The sequence below is a fragment of the Mixophyes fleayi genome, chromosome 1 (genome assembly GCF_038048845.1).
Source record: "Mixophyes fleayi isolate aMixFle1 chromosome 1, aMixFle1.hap1, whole genome shotgun sequence".
In the NCBI taxonomy this organism is placed as follows: Eukaryota; Metazoa; Chordata; class Amphibia; order Anura; family Limnodynastidae; genus Mixophyes; species Mixophyes fleayi.
In genome coordinates this window covers 149,438,190-149,451,408 of record NC_134402.1, presented here as the reverse complement: position 1 = coordinate 149,451,408, position 13,219 = coordinate 149,438,190, and the positions used below count along the sequence as shown (strand labels likewise).

Here is a 13,219-nt window from a genome sequence, read left to right as displayed (position 1 = left end):
CTACTAAGGTGTCAGATCTTAAGGTTTACTTACCTGTTAGGATGCTGTTCTCTCTGACTCCCGTCTGAACATTGGTATCCTCCTGTGTTACCTGCTCCACAATCAAGACCTGTGGTATTATTACAAAAACCTTGTGACTCATCATCGGTCCCATCCTCACGCTATTCGCTTTCCAGGGATCTCAGTGCATCAGTTCTCTGCAGTTCACCACCTCTCAGTTGGTATCCTGTGTTGAGCACTTGGCTCGTAGCCATAGTAAATCAGGCTTTAGACTTGTAGGGGGAACAACAAATCAGGCTTTAGGCCAGTGGAGACACAGTATCCACAGTATTAGGATCCAGGGTTCAGGCCCCCATTCATTTCCCTGTTGTGTCTTTGAACTGTGGGGTGTGAGCTAGTGTAGTGCACCCACACCTATTTGTAATAGCATTAAAGTTGCATGGCGTCTGATCACAAAGTTTGCTGTTAGTATCGGTATGCTGCTTTGTTGTAGCTGTAGATAATGTTAGTATGGAAGGCACACTTGAGAGAATAGGATTTCTACTGGCAGAGTTGCAGATGGGAATGAAGAGAGGGCAACCAGTTCCCAATGAGTACTGACTTTCAGGATTGTCTCTTTTGGTAGGGTCCCTCATCCAGTTCACGGTGAGTAGGATATTCGGGCAGAACCCTTCCCTGTTCTGAATATTCATAGTCCTGCTCCCAGGTCCAGAGCAAAACAAAGTGGCAGCAATCGGGGTAGAGTGAAGTGTCTACTCCCTGCTGTCACCTTGGACACTCCCTCCCTTTCATCCAGTATCATCTACATTTCCGTAATCTATTCAGTTTTCTCCCTAGCCCAAAGGGCAAAGAGAGAGATACAGTACAGTTGGAGCGCATGGTTCCTAGAGGGAAGGGCAGGCTTCTCTCCATAGTTGTTCCTCAGTATCAGGTAAGCACCCGGGGTGCAGGAACAAGGCTTTTGGTGGTTCTCTCTACAAGCACCCTTCACACTCCAAATTGTATAATTCCCTGTATTTGAACACCTAGATGACCCAAATTTATTCCTCTCTTCCTTCAAAATTGATCAAGCTATGCAGAGTTAGTTAGTGAGCAAGTTTGAGATCTTGCCACACATTTTCCATGGAATTAGGGTTAGGACTCTGACTGGGTCACCCAAAGACATCTGTTTACTTAATTTTAAACTATCCAGCTTTGATTTTGCAATGTACTTTGGATCATTATTCTATTGAAAGACATTTTTTTCCCATAGATTTTTGGCAGGTTTTTGTCCAGGATTCATCTGCAATGTGCATGATCTATTTTCCCATCGATCCTAACAAGACTGACATTGCCTTCTGCTGAAAAGTATCCCCATAACATGATGTTAACACAGACTTCACAATGGGATTACCTGGATGGTGTGAAATATTTGCTTTGCACTATACACAAAGTACAAAACTCTCTGTCACAACTAAGCAGTATCTGCACTCTTTACAGGTAAGGATATGGATTCTTTTCAGCCAGATATTCTTCCTTGGGACTCTCCCATAAAGACTCTTTTGCGGAATGCTTGGAGATTTTTTGACCCATGTGAATTCTCTTCCATCACAGCCACTGACTTTTCTAGCTAATTCAATCTCACAGCTGGCCTCAAAGTAGCTTTTCTGAGAAAAGCCCACTCCTAAGTGTTGAATTGTCATGCATTTCATGAAACTTTTTATTGTTCTTGATTTAGTTGAGCAACTGGTGGCACTGTACATACACAGCTTAACCCTCAAAAAAGGATGCAATGTGTAAACATAAAATAGCCCCTGGCTTGTATACAGTTATTCATGAGAGCTGAGGCTCATCAACATATGACCTCTGCTTTTAAGCAAATTATGAATACAGATCCTAGGTTACCTATAGTTTGCAAATTATACAACTACCTCTTTCAATGGAACTCTGATAAGATGATAACATGTATAGTTAAGAATATTCAGCTTGGTTTGACAACATATGTAAAAACTCAAGGATTGAACTTGCTAAAAGGTAACAACAAGACTTCAAAATGGTAATGAATTATTGGGAAGCTCATAGCAATGTTAGACTATTGTTACATGGATTATTTATGCTCCTGTGCTTTTCCAGTGAATAAAGGTCCTATTCATAAACATAGACTGCCACATGATTTCCCTTACTATTGCCTTCCATTTCAGGTGCACAATAGGAAGGGAATGGGCGTCAGTAAGTAGTCAATATATAGTAAGGGTGTGCCAAGCTCGAGCTCCCGCAGCAGCATCTTATTCCAGCTTTGGGCTTCTCTAAGGTACATGACTTTCAGTCATATCACTTGCACCAGCTACAGGTCTCGTCTATGTGCCAATTACTAGTGATGATAGGCAAGTATCCATGCTAAAGCTTGTGTTTGCAATCAGGGGCAATTGTAAAAATATATTTTATGTACAGTAGACATTTATTACATTCTAATAAATGTATTTCATGAAAAATAAAATAAAAACTCACTTGTTTTTATATTTTAAAGGTTTGTCATTAATGTTTAATATTATTAACAGGTCACATTAATTTAATAGTTTTTTTGTCTTTTTTTGCAGTGTCTTGTTTATTAGAGCAGAGCGTACCTAGACCCGCATTCATCACCAGAATAATCTACACATCCTCTCCTTGTTGAATATGGACTTGCATATACCTGATGCACATTATGTTCGTTTTGCATTTGGTAATGAATCAGGCCCTTTATTTTAAATTACACTCCTGAGGAACCACTTATTAGAGATGTGTGCAGACCCCCGTGTTTGCACACGTCCCGGTCGTCACCCAGGCCCCAGGGCTATAGGCCAGAAAGACCAATATGCTAATGCGGCTCCGGCTGCAATAATATAGACAGGGTTGGAAAGTTGACATTAATGACCCACAGTATCATCAGGTCAACAAATTGTAGACAGTATTATTAGGTTGATAATTTAAATGTAGACAATATTATTATTTTGACAATATTATCCCTAACCATAGCTGTATCCCAAAACCTATCACCAACCCTATCCCTGACCATATAGTATTTTCTACATTTGAATTGTGTACCTAATAATACAGTTGACACTTGAATTGTCGACCTAATGTCAATTTTATTAATAGATTGCGCTACTAAACCACTCAGATAGCGAGCATATACCATTCCTCTCTAATATGCTATTGACTGCTACGTCATTAAGTGATTGAGAGAGGAAACTCACCCCCCCAGATGAGGAGGCCTGGATACAAATTAGATGCAGAGTTGCTATCTTGATTCTCATTAAAGAAAGCTGTTATAAGGTTTATACAAGACTGCACATTTTTCCTTCTACTTCACCTCTATGATGACATAAGTGTGGACAGAGGGTACACTTTATTCATATCAGGTTGGCATGCCCCAGAATGTCTGTCTATTGTCAGGAAGTTAAATTTCTTCTTGATAAAATCCTAGAAACATCAGCTAACCCAAAGGGGGTATTCAATTGTTGCCGTTAACACGCTAAAACAAAAAAAAACAAGCGCTCTAAAAATATTAGCGTTAATACGGTAATTACTCGCTAAATTTCATCTCGCAGCTCCCTGAGCTGCGTGATGAAATTCAGCGAGTAAACTACCGTATTAACGGTATTTACGCGCATATTACCATATTAACGCTAATATTTTTAGAGCGCTCGTTTTTTTTCGTTTTAGCGCGTTAAAAGCAACAATTGAATACCCCCCATAGTGTGCAATTTTATGCCTACCTATCTCTAACTTTAATAGACCATTTGATAAAGTGTTTCATGTTTTAAATATGCAAAATGTACTGTCGCCAAAACATCCCATCCCCCCCAATAATCTGTCAGGCCCTCCCTCATTCTGAGCTCAAGGTTTAAAAATGCATCAGGGGCTGTGCATTATTATTGGGCCCAGCCCTGTATGAAAGAAAGCAGACCCATCATGATTGTACTTCCTGGTGGCTGGCTCCTCCCCTCATAACAGCCACCAAACAGCTGACTTCCTTTCTAGTAACTTCCCTCTGTATCCCATCTTCCACATCTGTTCTCGCAGCTCAGTCATCCCTTCTCCTCCTACTTCCCCTCCTCTAGCCTGTCTGCTCTACCTCTTGTTGTTGCTTTGTGGCTGCTTCAGTCATCTTGAAAGAAAGGTAAGTGATATGAGGTAATAAATGTGGATGTGACTGTCTTTTTAGAATAGGTAAAGGTGGGTATTATTGTAAAGAGCGGTTTGTTTTATTTGTAATATATGGAGTAGGTATTGTTATGTGGGGTCTACAGGCATTTTTTGTACTGGTGAATATACTAGTAAAACGTTTCCAACAGTCAGTGCAATATACATGATATCTCTCTCTTCTCAGTAATGTGTTCATTAAATGATCAGCCTCCCTCTCTCTCTGGTAAAGAGCATGTGGACAGGTCTGGGGGGGCATTTTAAAATCATGTGGGGAGGTCTGAGGGGCATGTAAAGGGCATGGGGAGGTCTGGGGGGCATATTGTTGCTCTGCATGTCATGGCTCCATGCTTCACCTCTGCATCTACTGGGCTGGGGGGAATAGGGATGATCAAAAAGGAGGGGGGTGCCTTTTTTAATTGTACTGGGCTCCACAGTTTCTGATGGTAGCTCTGCTTACAGAGCTTGCATTTACTGATATAACTGACCTGAGAGGTGTGGAAAAAGCACCTACGCAAGTGTCAAGGTAAATGTCCTCAGAATAACTGGGGGGGCCGGCAAACTCCATTTACCAACCCATTTACAGGTGAAAATGTTATTAAAAGATAACTAACTGAACAAAGATCTGTCTCTGTTACTCCCCTATTTCTGCCGCCTTTGTGTTTCTATCTCTGTCGCCAATTTTGCATGTGTACCCCTGTCGAAGTCGTATAATTGGATTAACGAAAGTATATTGGTTAATATTGTTTTATTGTTCGATTGCACTCAGTATGCCATGCTACATGTGGCATACGGCGATTGCAAGGTAAAATAAGCACGTACACACTCGCATTACAACATTTAGTTATTTATGTAATTCATATTCATATTGATTCCGTTACACAGTCATTTATGAGCAGATAGTATTTAGTTTATTATTAGTTTATATAATATGATTAAATGTACACTTCAGTGTTATTTAAGGTTCAGGTTAAAAGAAATGTGTCATGTCTGATATCATATTAATCCCCTTTACATCAGCAGCTGTCCGGTGCATGCGGCGAAGAGATCGCACATTGCATACTCAAGTTATTGTTGTTAGGGAATAAACCTTTAATATGATGCTGACTGTAAAATGCTAATGTTGGCTTGAAGAACAGAGCTCATCCCCTGGAGAAACGACCCCCACCTTTGGATTCCTTAGATTGAACCAGCCTATGACCTGTTTACCCTGGACCCATGTGAAGTCTGGACCTATAGAAGCAAGCCACGTCATCTCTATTGTTCACTCTGTAACACTGACTGTATATATAATCATAGCTGCACCCCCACTAGCCTCAGTCTACTCTGACCACAGTATTCTAAACAGATATACTGTGCTCTGGGTCCCGTGGGAGCGCAGCGAATGCATGCGATAGCAGCGGTATGTATTTAACTTTTGGTATTGGCTGTACTGTACTGTATCATAATATAATAATGTATTGAACTGTTGACTATTTACATCTGCTAAAATAAATCACTTGTGCGTTAGAAACACAAAACAATCGCTTGTGCAATGCTTATTTGAAAACAATAGAATTACTTTAATACCCTCTCTCCCATCTCCAATTTTTTATGCTAGGTAATAAATGTGAGTGAATCTGACGAAAAAGTATAGATATGTAGTCTAAACACCATGACAAGGGAAATTAGAGATAAATGTAATAAACATGCATGGAACAAAGAAAAGTGAACAAATCAATACAAAAATATTTTGATATCACTTTGGGGCTCATTTAACATTGAGTGTTTAACTCTTTTTTGCGTAAGATAGACATTTTTTTTTTACTGAGCATAGGCACAGAAAAACATAAATAAACATTGTTTTATAATGAATTTTGTCTACTACTCGTTATGTGTGGTTTGGTAAAGAACCACCACAAGATGATAGGCTTAGTTTCATATTGTACAAAACTCTCACCTTATATCAAAGGTGAGTACTATATACGTACTCTTAACACTATCCAAGACCCAAGAAGCACAATCCTCAGTATCATGCTGTGGGGATGCTTTTTCTTTGCAAACACTGGGAATCTTGTTAGATTTAGAGAAAAAAAATAAAATAAAAAAAATAAATATGGGAGAAAATTCACATTTCTGCAGGACAATGATCTCAAACACACCTCCAAACAACTGCCTCAAAAATAAAAAAGTAAATGTTCTCGAGTGTGTGTTTTGGGTGTAGTTATCCTTTTAGACAGTGAAGGGCAATGTGAAATAGCAACAGCCTTAAAAGGGGCCACAAAGAGGAGGGAGGAGACAACAGTGTACTTCTCCTCTGGTTATGCCGTGTGACCTCACTATACGATGCACATGGTATGGAAGTTGATTGCCCCGTTCTGATTAGATTTGGAGCAGCCTGCTGGGAGCTAAATATCATATTTAGTTCCTTAAGACAAATGTAGTGATTACTGGCACTCTCTCAGTAAATAGCTAAAAAAAAAAAATACCCAAACTACAATTTCATGAAAAAGCGGAATTAATATGCAATTTTACAGTTAAATCAATCATGTTTATTAAATATGCATTTGAAATACAGAGTTTGGAATGTAAGTAATTTTTGCCAGCAGCAATAAAACTGACAGACAGTAACAAACTTTGTCCTCAAACGGGGAGTGCTGAGTCTTTTTCAGCGGTATGAGATGGGTTGGTCATTCTAGCTTATCATCTTATGAAACTCTAAGGGGCACATTTATCAATATTCACATAAAGTGAAAAATAGTTTTCAATCCTTATCGCAATGATAAGGATTGAACTATTTCTCACATTTATGTACAGCCCTTAACAGAAACAGCAGTTCTGAAAAACTGCTGTTTCTGTGATGTAAAAAATCATACTTACCCCCCTCTTCGGAAGTGCTGTCTCCGGGTCTTCTCTTCATTCTTCAATTGCGCATGTCCAGTTCCAAGAACTGCACATGCGCACACAGATCCCCTCTCTGTCTCTGCAACTTTCGTTGCAGAGAGAGAGCTGTGATTGACAGGGAGGGATCACATGATCCCTCCACACATGCGCTGTCCAGCTCTGCTCTTCGGAGCAGAGCTGACAGCACTGAGATTTCTCATATATAAAAATGTACGCCAGCTCCAGCTGGCGTACATTATCAAGATAAGTTCCCGAAAAAACTATTTTTCGGAACTTGTTAGATTGCAAAAGGGAGCAGTCACCATACTATTGAATGGTGACTGCTCCCCAAAACGAAGCAGAATGCAAAGCAGCAGATATCCACGATATCTGCTGCGATGCATCTTTAATAAATATGCGGGGGACACATCGGGGCATGAATTGTATGTTAAGTGCACGTTAGTGCACCATCACACTTTGTTAAATATACCCCTAAAAGTCCACAGAGTCCAAAGGTATAGAGTTCCACCCCTGGGTGTGTGGACCCTTCATCTAATAGAATTGTTAAATTACCAAGAATTAAGCTTTGGTCTATGACTCTGGTCGTCTGTCCTTAGCTGGCCAATTTTTTTGTGTTTAGTGCTCATTTGAAAAACAACGAGCTCTGTTGCTAACCCTTGAAATTCCAGCATTTATTTATTGACATATTAATATGCTAAAATCAACATCGCTTTTGTTCTTTGTATGTAACTATATTTACAGGTAGGGTCTGATTTTTACTGACCACTAGTTTTTTCATACTGAAATGTGTATATTTGAATACTGTCATTTTATCTACTGAAAGCTGTTTTTTCATTCTGTCACCAATTGTCACAAAATCATTGTCATATTGTTATTGTTAGCAATTTTGCCCACGACAATTGTAACATTTTGTTCCATCTATGGACACACAATTAATACACCAGAGATAGTTACTGATAAGCCTGATATTTCCCCATTGCTGGAGAGTCTGCGACATTTGGACATGCCCTTCTTTTTGGTTCCTGATAACACTACATTGAGATAATTGGTGTGTGCAGTGGCAGAACTACCGTGGGTGCAGGGGGCATGGCCCAGGAGAGCCTGGAGATAAAGGGTGACCAGCCATGACAGTGCCCCCTGTTTGAGGCACCCAGGGGAGATTGTTCTAGGACAATACTGTGACATAAGCTAGGTACACACTACAAGAAAATTCTAACGATTAACCATTTACCAACAAGAAAAAGTCTCAATCAGAATGCCGATTCATCTGTACACACTATACACGATTTACCTTCAGATCTGTCCTCAGATCTGTCCTCTTCATCTGGTCCAAGAGCAGTGTAATTGTTTAGAGAATTGTATGAAACTGAGCCCGAGAGCTTTCTGTCAATCACTGTATCATCCCTTTACCCCATTACAAGAACATATAGGAGCTTGTTTAAAAACCCAGCCTCCTATAAAACATTCAACAAACAGGCTGGAATTCCAATATACATAAATATTTTATTAACACCTCTGTGACCACTCTCACTGCTCCCTCCATTCCCTCCTAACGCCCCCCCCCCCCACCATAAGTGTTCTCCCATATCCTTCACTCTAACCTATGCCCTTTCTCTCACTGCTCCCTCCGCGCCCACCCGTAACACCGCTCCATATCCCGAATGGCACCCATATCCACCTCGTTAATTGTGGTCAGAAAGGCACAGGTGTTCTACGCTTCCCTCAACCACTGAGTGATTATCGCATTCAGTTCATCTTTGCTCTGTATTCTGCTAGTAGATTGTGGGCCTTTAGAAATGGGGGGAGCAGGGTTTGGCTTCACTGCAGACACAGGTTTGGTCTCAGTCGCTGTGCAGACACAGGTGACACTGGTGGCATAGCAGTAGGAATGGGTCCCGCAGATGCAAAAGTAGAGGGTCTTTGGGCAGCTGGGTGTTGGTGCAGACTCAATACAACTTTATCTTCAGACCCTGAGTCACCGACAGCTTTTTCCCACCTGACACCTGTGACCAACTCTGCAAATGCATGTATATTAATAGCAACCGCATCTTAGTAAACTGCAGATGTCCGGTAAAACCGGGCTGTATTTAGACCTGAAGTGGAAATTGAAATTCCTGTGGTCGCTGACTGGTGTGACATGACAGTCAGCTTACTGTATGAGAGGGCGAATCTGAGCATCACCAGAGCCCCGTATGAGTGCAGTGACTTGGTTACGGCAGCCGGATCCAGTTTCGCTTCTATGGACTGTACCTACCGCCGGAGAGCAAACTGTGTTACCTGGTCCCTGGCCAAAGTTTAATTCACAAATGCAGATGATGAATGAATAAATGAAAGGACATGGGTGACGATAGCTGGATCCAGCTGCTGTCACCCATGACTGCAGCTGGAGTGAGTGGAGAGGTCAGGACGTAACAGCTGCGCCTGTGTCTGACGGAGGGCACACACTGAGATGACAGTGGACCCCTGGACACCAGTGACAGATGAGTGTTGCTTCATACTTTTAGCTAAATTATCAGTCCAATTCTGCGCAGAGTGCATACACACTGCAGAATTGGAACAACATTGTTTCATCGTTGAACAAGATTTTCAAGCAAGTTTGAATACCTCGATCACCCATTTCATGTGCTTTCGGACGATAATCGTTAATCGTTCCAGGGTACACACTAATGTGATATCGGGCCAATCAGTCATTTATCGATTGATTGGCCCGATAATCTGATGAAAACAGTTTAGTATGTACCCAGCTTTAAGCTGTGACTATTTCTCACTAGATACCAGCCGCACCTATTTATATATGTTGTTTTGTTGTTTTGTCCAGTCCACTCCCTTATTTACACATTATATACATGTCTTTGGTTACAATGTGACACGCAACCTTGTAAAGATAATCCTTATCCTATGTATCACAGTTTGCTAGATACATTGTATTAGAGAGTATCCAGCACTTGTCTTTAGGGCAGATTCTCCATATACAGGGGGTTTTAAAATGACATAAATTGAAGTTGAGAATTTGCAGCAGTTAAAAGATGGGGCTCATGAAATAGTATTGGAATGTCATACACATCAATCAAATTATAACGGTGAAAGTTTACTGTTGTATGATGTAGTAAAGAGTGAAGATGAAACATTAATGCCACAAACACAAAAAATATTGCAGTACTACCAAAACAGGGAAATGTGTTTGCATAAGACAGCAGTACAAAATTAGTTTTTCTGAGAAAAAGCCATTTTAGTGTGCATGTCACTGCTTACAAAATAAGAATAGTATATGTAGAGGATAAAATATAAAACAGAGACATGCATCAAATTAAAACAACGATTAGTATTCTGGGCTCATGTACAGATTTTACGTTTGCACCCAAATGTAAGCAGGAAAAGATGCATGCCTGTTAAAAGTGCATTTATGTGTATATGCTCAGTCGGATGCATCTCAAGCTGCGTCCAGCTCTACAACACTTGTGTATGCACCAAGTTTACGCCAACAAGTGTGTAAACTTACGTCATACAATACCTTAAAGAAAGCGCAGAGATGTGGTAGTGTTAGTAGTAAATGTAAAATCTGCATTACTATTACTGTTTGTACACATTATAATACTGTAATGAAGTGTCATATTTCAGTGAATAGTTTCTGGACAGTGTTATTAATTAAAGGGAAAGTCACATTTATAAAAATCTGTTGCTTTCCCCTTGAAGAATAAAATGGGAATCTTCTTTCCTGCTGCTCTCCAAGTGGAGATGTGTATAAACAGCTGCGACTACATAATATAGCAGCCACACTAATGAAGAACTATAAGTACGAGGGGCCAAGACGCAATCAACCAATCAGAAACGGCTAATAAATTCTGCCAATTTTCATCATCATCAGTGAATCTCGTTGCACCACCTCTCCAGCGCCTACAACAGTTGCAACCCATTTGGTGTATAGCGAATGCGTCCATGTCTACCTCAGTCACAATTAAGTGAACAAGCCCGTACTGTACTCAGCCTAGTTGAGACACTAAACTGTTTGCCTTATGAATTCCTTATTTATTCAGAAAGGTGTGGTTAAAATGATTTAATAACAATTTTTGGGGAGATCGATAAAACTATTCGCTCGTTTACAGGTTTCATGAGCTAATTTGTGAATTGGTCAAAAATCTAATTTTTAATTAATTCAATTCTAATGACTATAAATAATACCACATTACAATCTCTTAAGAGTGCATCAATGAATTCAATGGAAATGTGCCCTCCGAATCAGCTCAGTCGAGCCTCAGTTCGCTATTAGGCCAGTCATTAGCCTACCAAAGCCAGAATAAAGCATTAAAGATATTCCCATTATAAATTTAGCGGGTTGCATAAAACGGAGCATAATACATTTACCCCCAGGACCAGCTTTTGTTTATGAATTTTACAGCTACTCAACTATTGCTCTATGTGCTATTCTGAGCATAAGTTCTTTATGCATTGACAAAGAAGCTGTAATGTTTTGTGTGAATACATTATTATTATACTTATTAAAAACATTACATAAATATGTGACCTCAGTATATTCAAGTGGAGATTTGTTATTGAGGAATCATTACATATTTTATGCTATAATTATTGCCATTGAATGTTCTGTGTAAGTAGCATTCGTCCCAGAGTACATTGCCAACACCCAAAATAATCAATAGGAATTTCTAGAACAAGAACATTGTTGCAAATAAAATAAACTGCCTTTCACTGACTTTTATGTGCTTAGACCTCATCCAAAAGAAAAACATGAATTGCATGGATATTGTGCAGAGGATGGGATATTGTGGTAGCCAATCAATATGGGGTCTTAGTAAATGTTATAGATCAGCCCATATACCAATTCAATATATGAAGATTAAAATGCAAGTACTGTCCCTAAAGTAATTTAAGAGCTTGTTGAATGTATGTAACACACTGGATTAACGTTACATTTATTCTCTCTCTGACTCATATACTAGAAAGGTGGGTATTACATACCCAGTTATATATCTTCATTCACGGAAATTGGTTCAGAGAATCGCCACCTTGATTTATCTCTATTGATGACTCTTAGAACATAACAGGCAAAACTGTGGAAACATACAAAAACAATTATGTTATTTCTCCAAAATAGATGTGTGAGACACAGACATGCTTTAAGAGCGAGATAGGTGACTAATAGTCCATGAGATTGGAAAAGATGGCATGACAGAGAAATATGTACAGTTTTCTATTTCATATTATTTCTCATTATTTCATAACTGGAGGAGTATTAAGGCATATTCATTTTCTGCAGGGTATCAAATTACAATTCTGATGGATGCATAAACAATTAAATGACTAAAATGTGGCATTTTGTAAATAACATTTAGAAAAACTTCTAGCAAACCTGCTAGAAAGAAAGGAGAAGCCTATGTAGACTTGGACATATGTCTGTTTTCTTTCATAAAATACACATTCCAATACTGTGTATGCGCAACAAAAATGAATACGTCCGTATGCAGATTATGTTCCATCTTATACTTTGTACTTGGAGAGACGGAATGGGGGAGGGAATTTGCGGGCATCAGGAAAGTATAGACTGTGTACAATAAGGGCGGCTCATGTAATTGCGTATGAGGTAGACCAGGACACATACACATATACATCTGTAAGGAGGCGTATCTCTTATCTCTTGTAGGTGCTTTAGGATTCGTGCAAAAATACACTATGATGATGATGATGATGATCAGCAGCACTATCTACCCACTATCTATAGCTGACAGTATTTCATTCATTAATGTGGCTGTTATAAAATATGTAGCTGTGGCTGTCTATTTGCAATTGATATTTCCACTTGGACAGTGCCTGAAAAGGAGTTTCCTATTTGAAAAAAAAAATACAACCGATGTTTGAATTTCATTTAACTTAATTTGTTTTTGTATTTTGTATTTAAATATATTTTATATGGAAAATTAAATTTTTTCATTTGATAATAACACTGTCCAGATGCTATTCTCTCCTATGTATATGACATTATATTATTATATTGTGAACAAATAGGGTAATCCGACTAACACTGTAAATCTCTATGCTATCTCTACAGTACACTTTTTGTATGTTATTGTAGTGAGTAAGTATACACACTTGTTACTCCTGACGTAAACCTGGTACATATGTTAGTTGTTACGACTCTGCCTATACCTTGTATGTGGCA

General features: G+C 39.3%; 1 long non-coding RNA gene and 1 pseudogene across 1 annotated transcript in view; both read right to left on the bottom strand.

Moving 5' to 3' along the window:
* Window positions 1–8,758: 8,758 nt before the first annotated feature.
* Window positions 8,759–9,664, bottom strand: LOC142139501 (dihydrolipoyllysine-residue succinyltransferase component of 2-oxoglutarate dehydrogenase complex, mitochondrial-like; annotated as a pseudogene).
* Window positions 9,665–12,027: 2,363 nt separating this feature from the next.
* LOC142143642 (uncharacterized) overlaps window positions 12,028–13,219 on the bottom strand; it is a 150,744-nt gene continuing 149,552 nt past the window's right edge. Inside the window, exon 3 of the long non-coding RNA XR_012689560.1 lies at window positions 12,028–12,113. This is a non-coding gene — a long non-coding RNA (uncharacterized LOC142143642). The remainder of the gene's footprint in view (window positions 12,114–13,219) is intronic.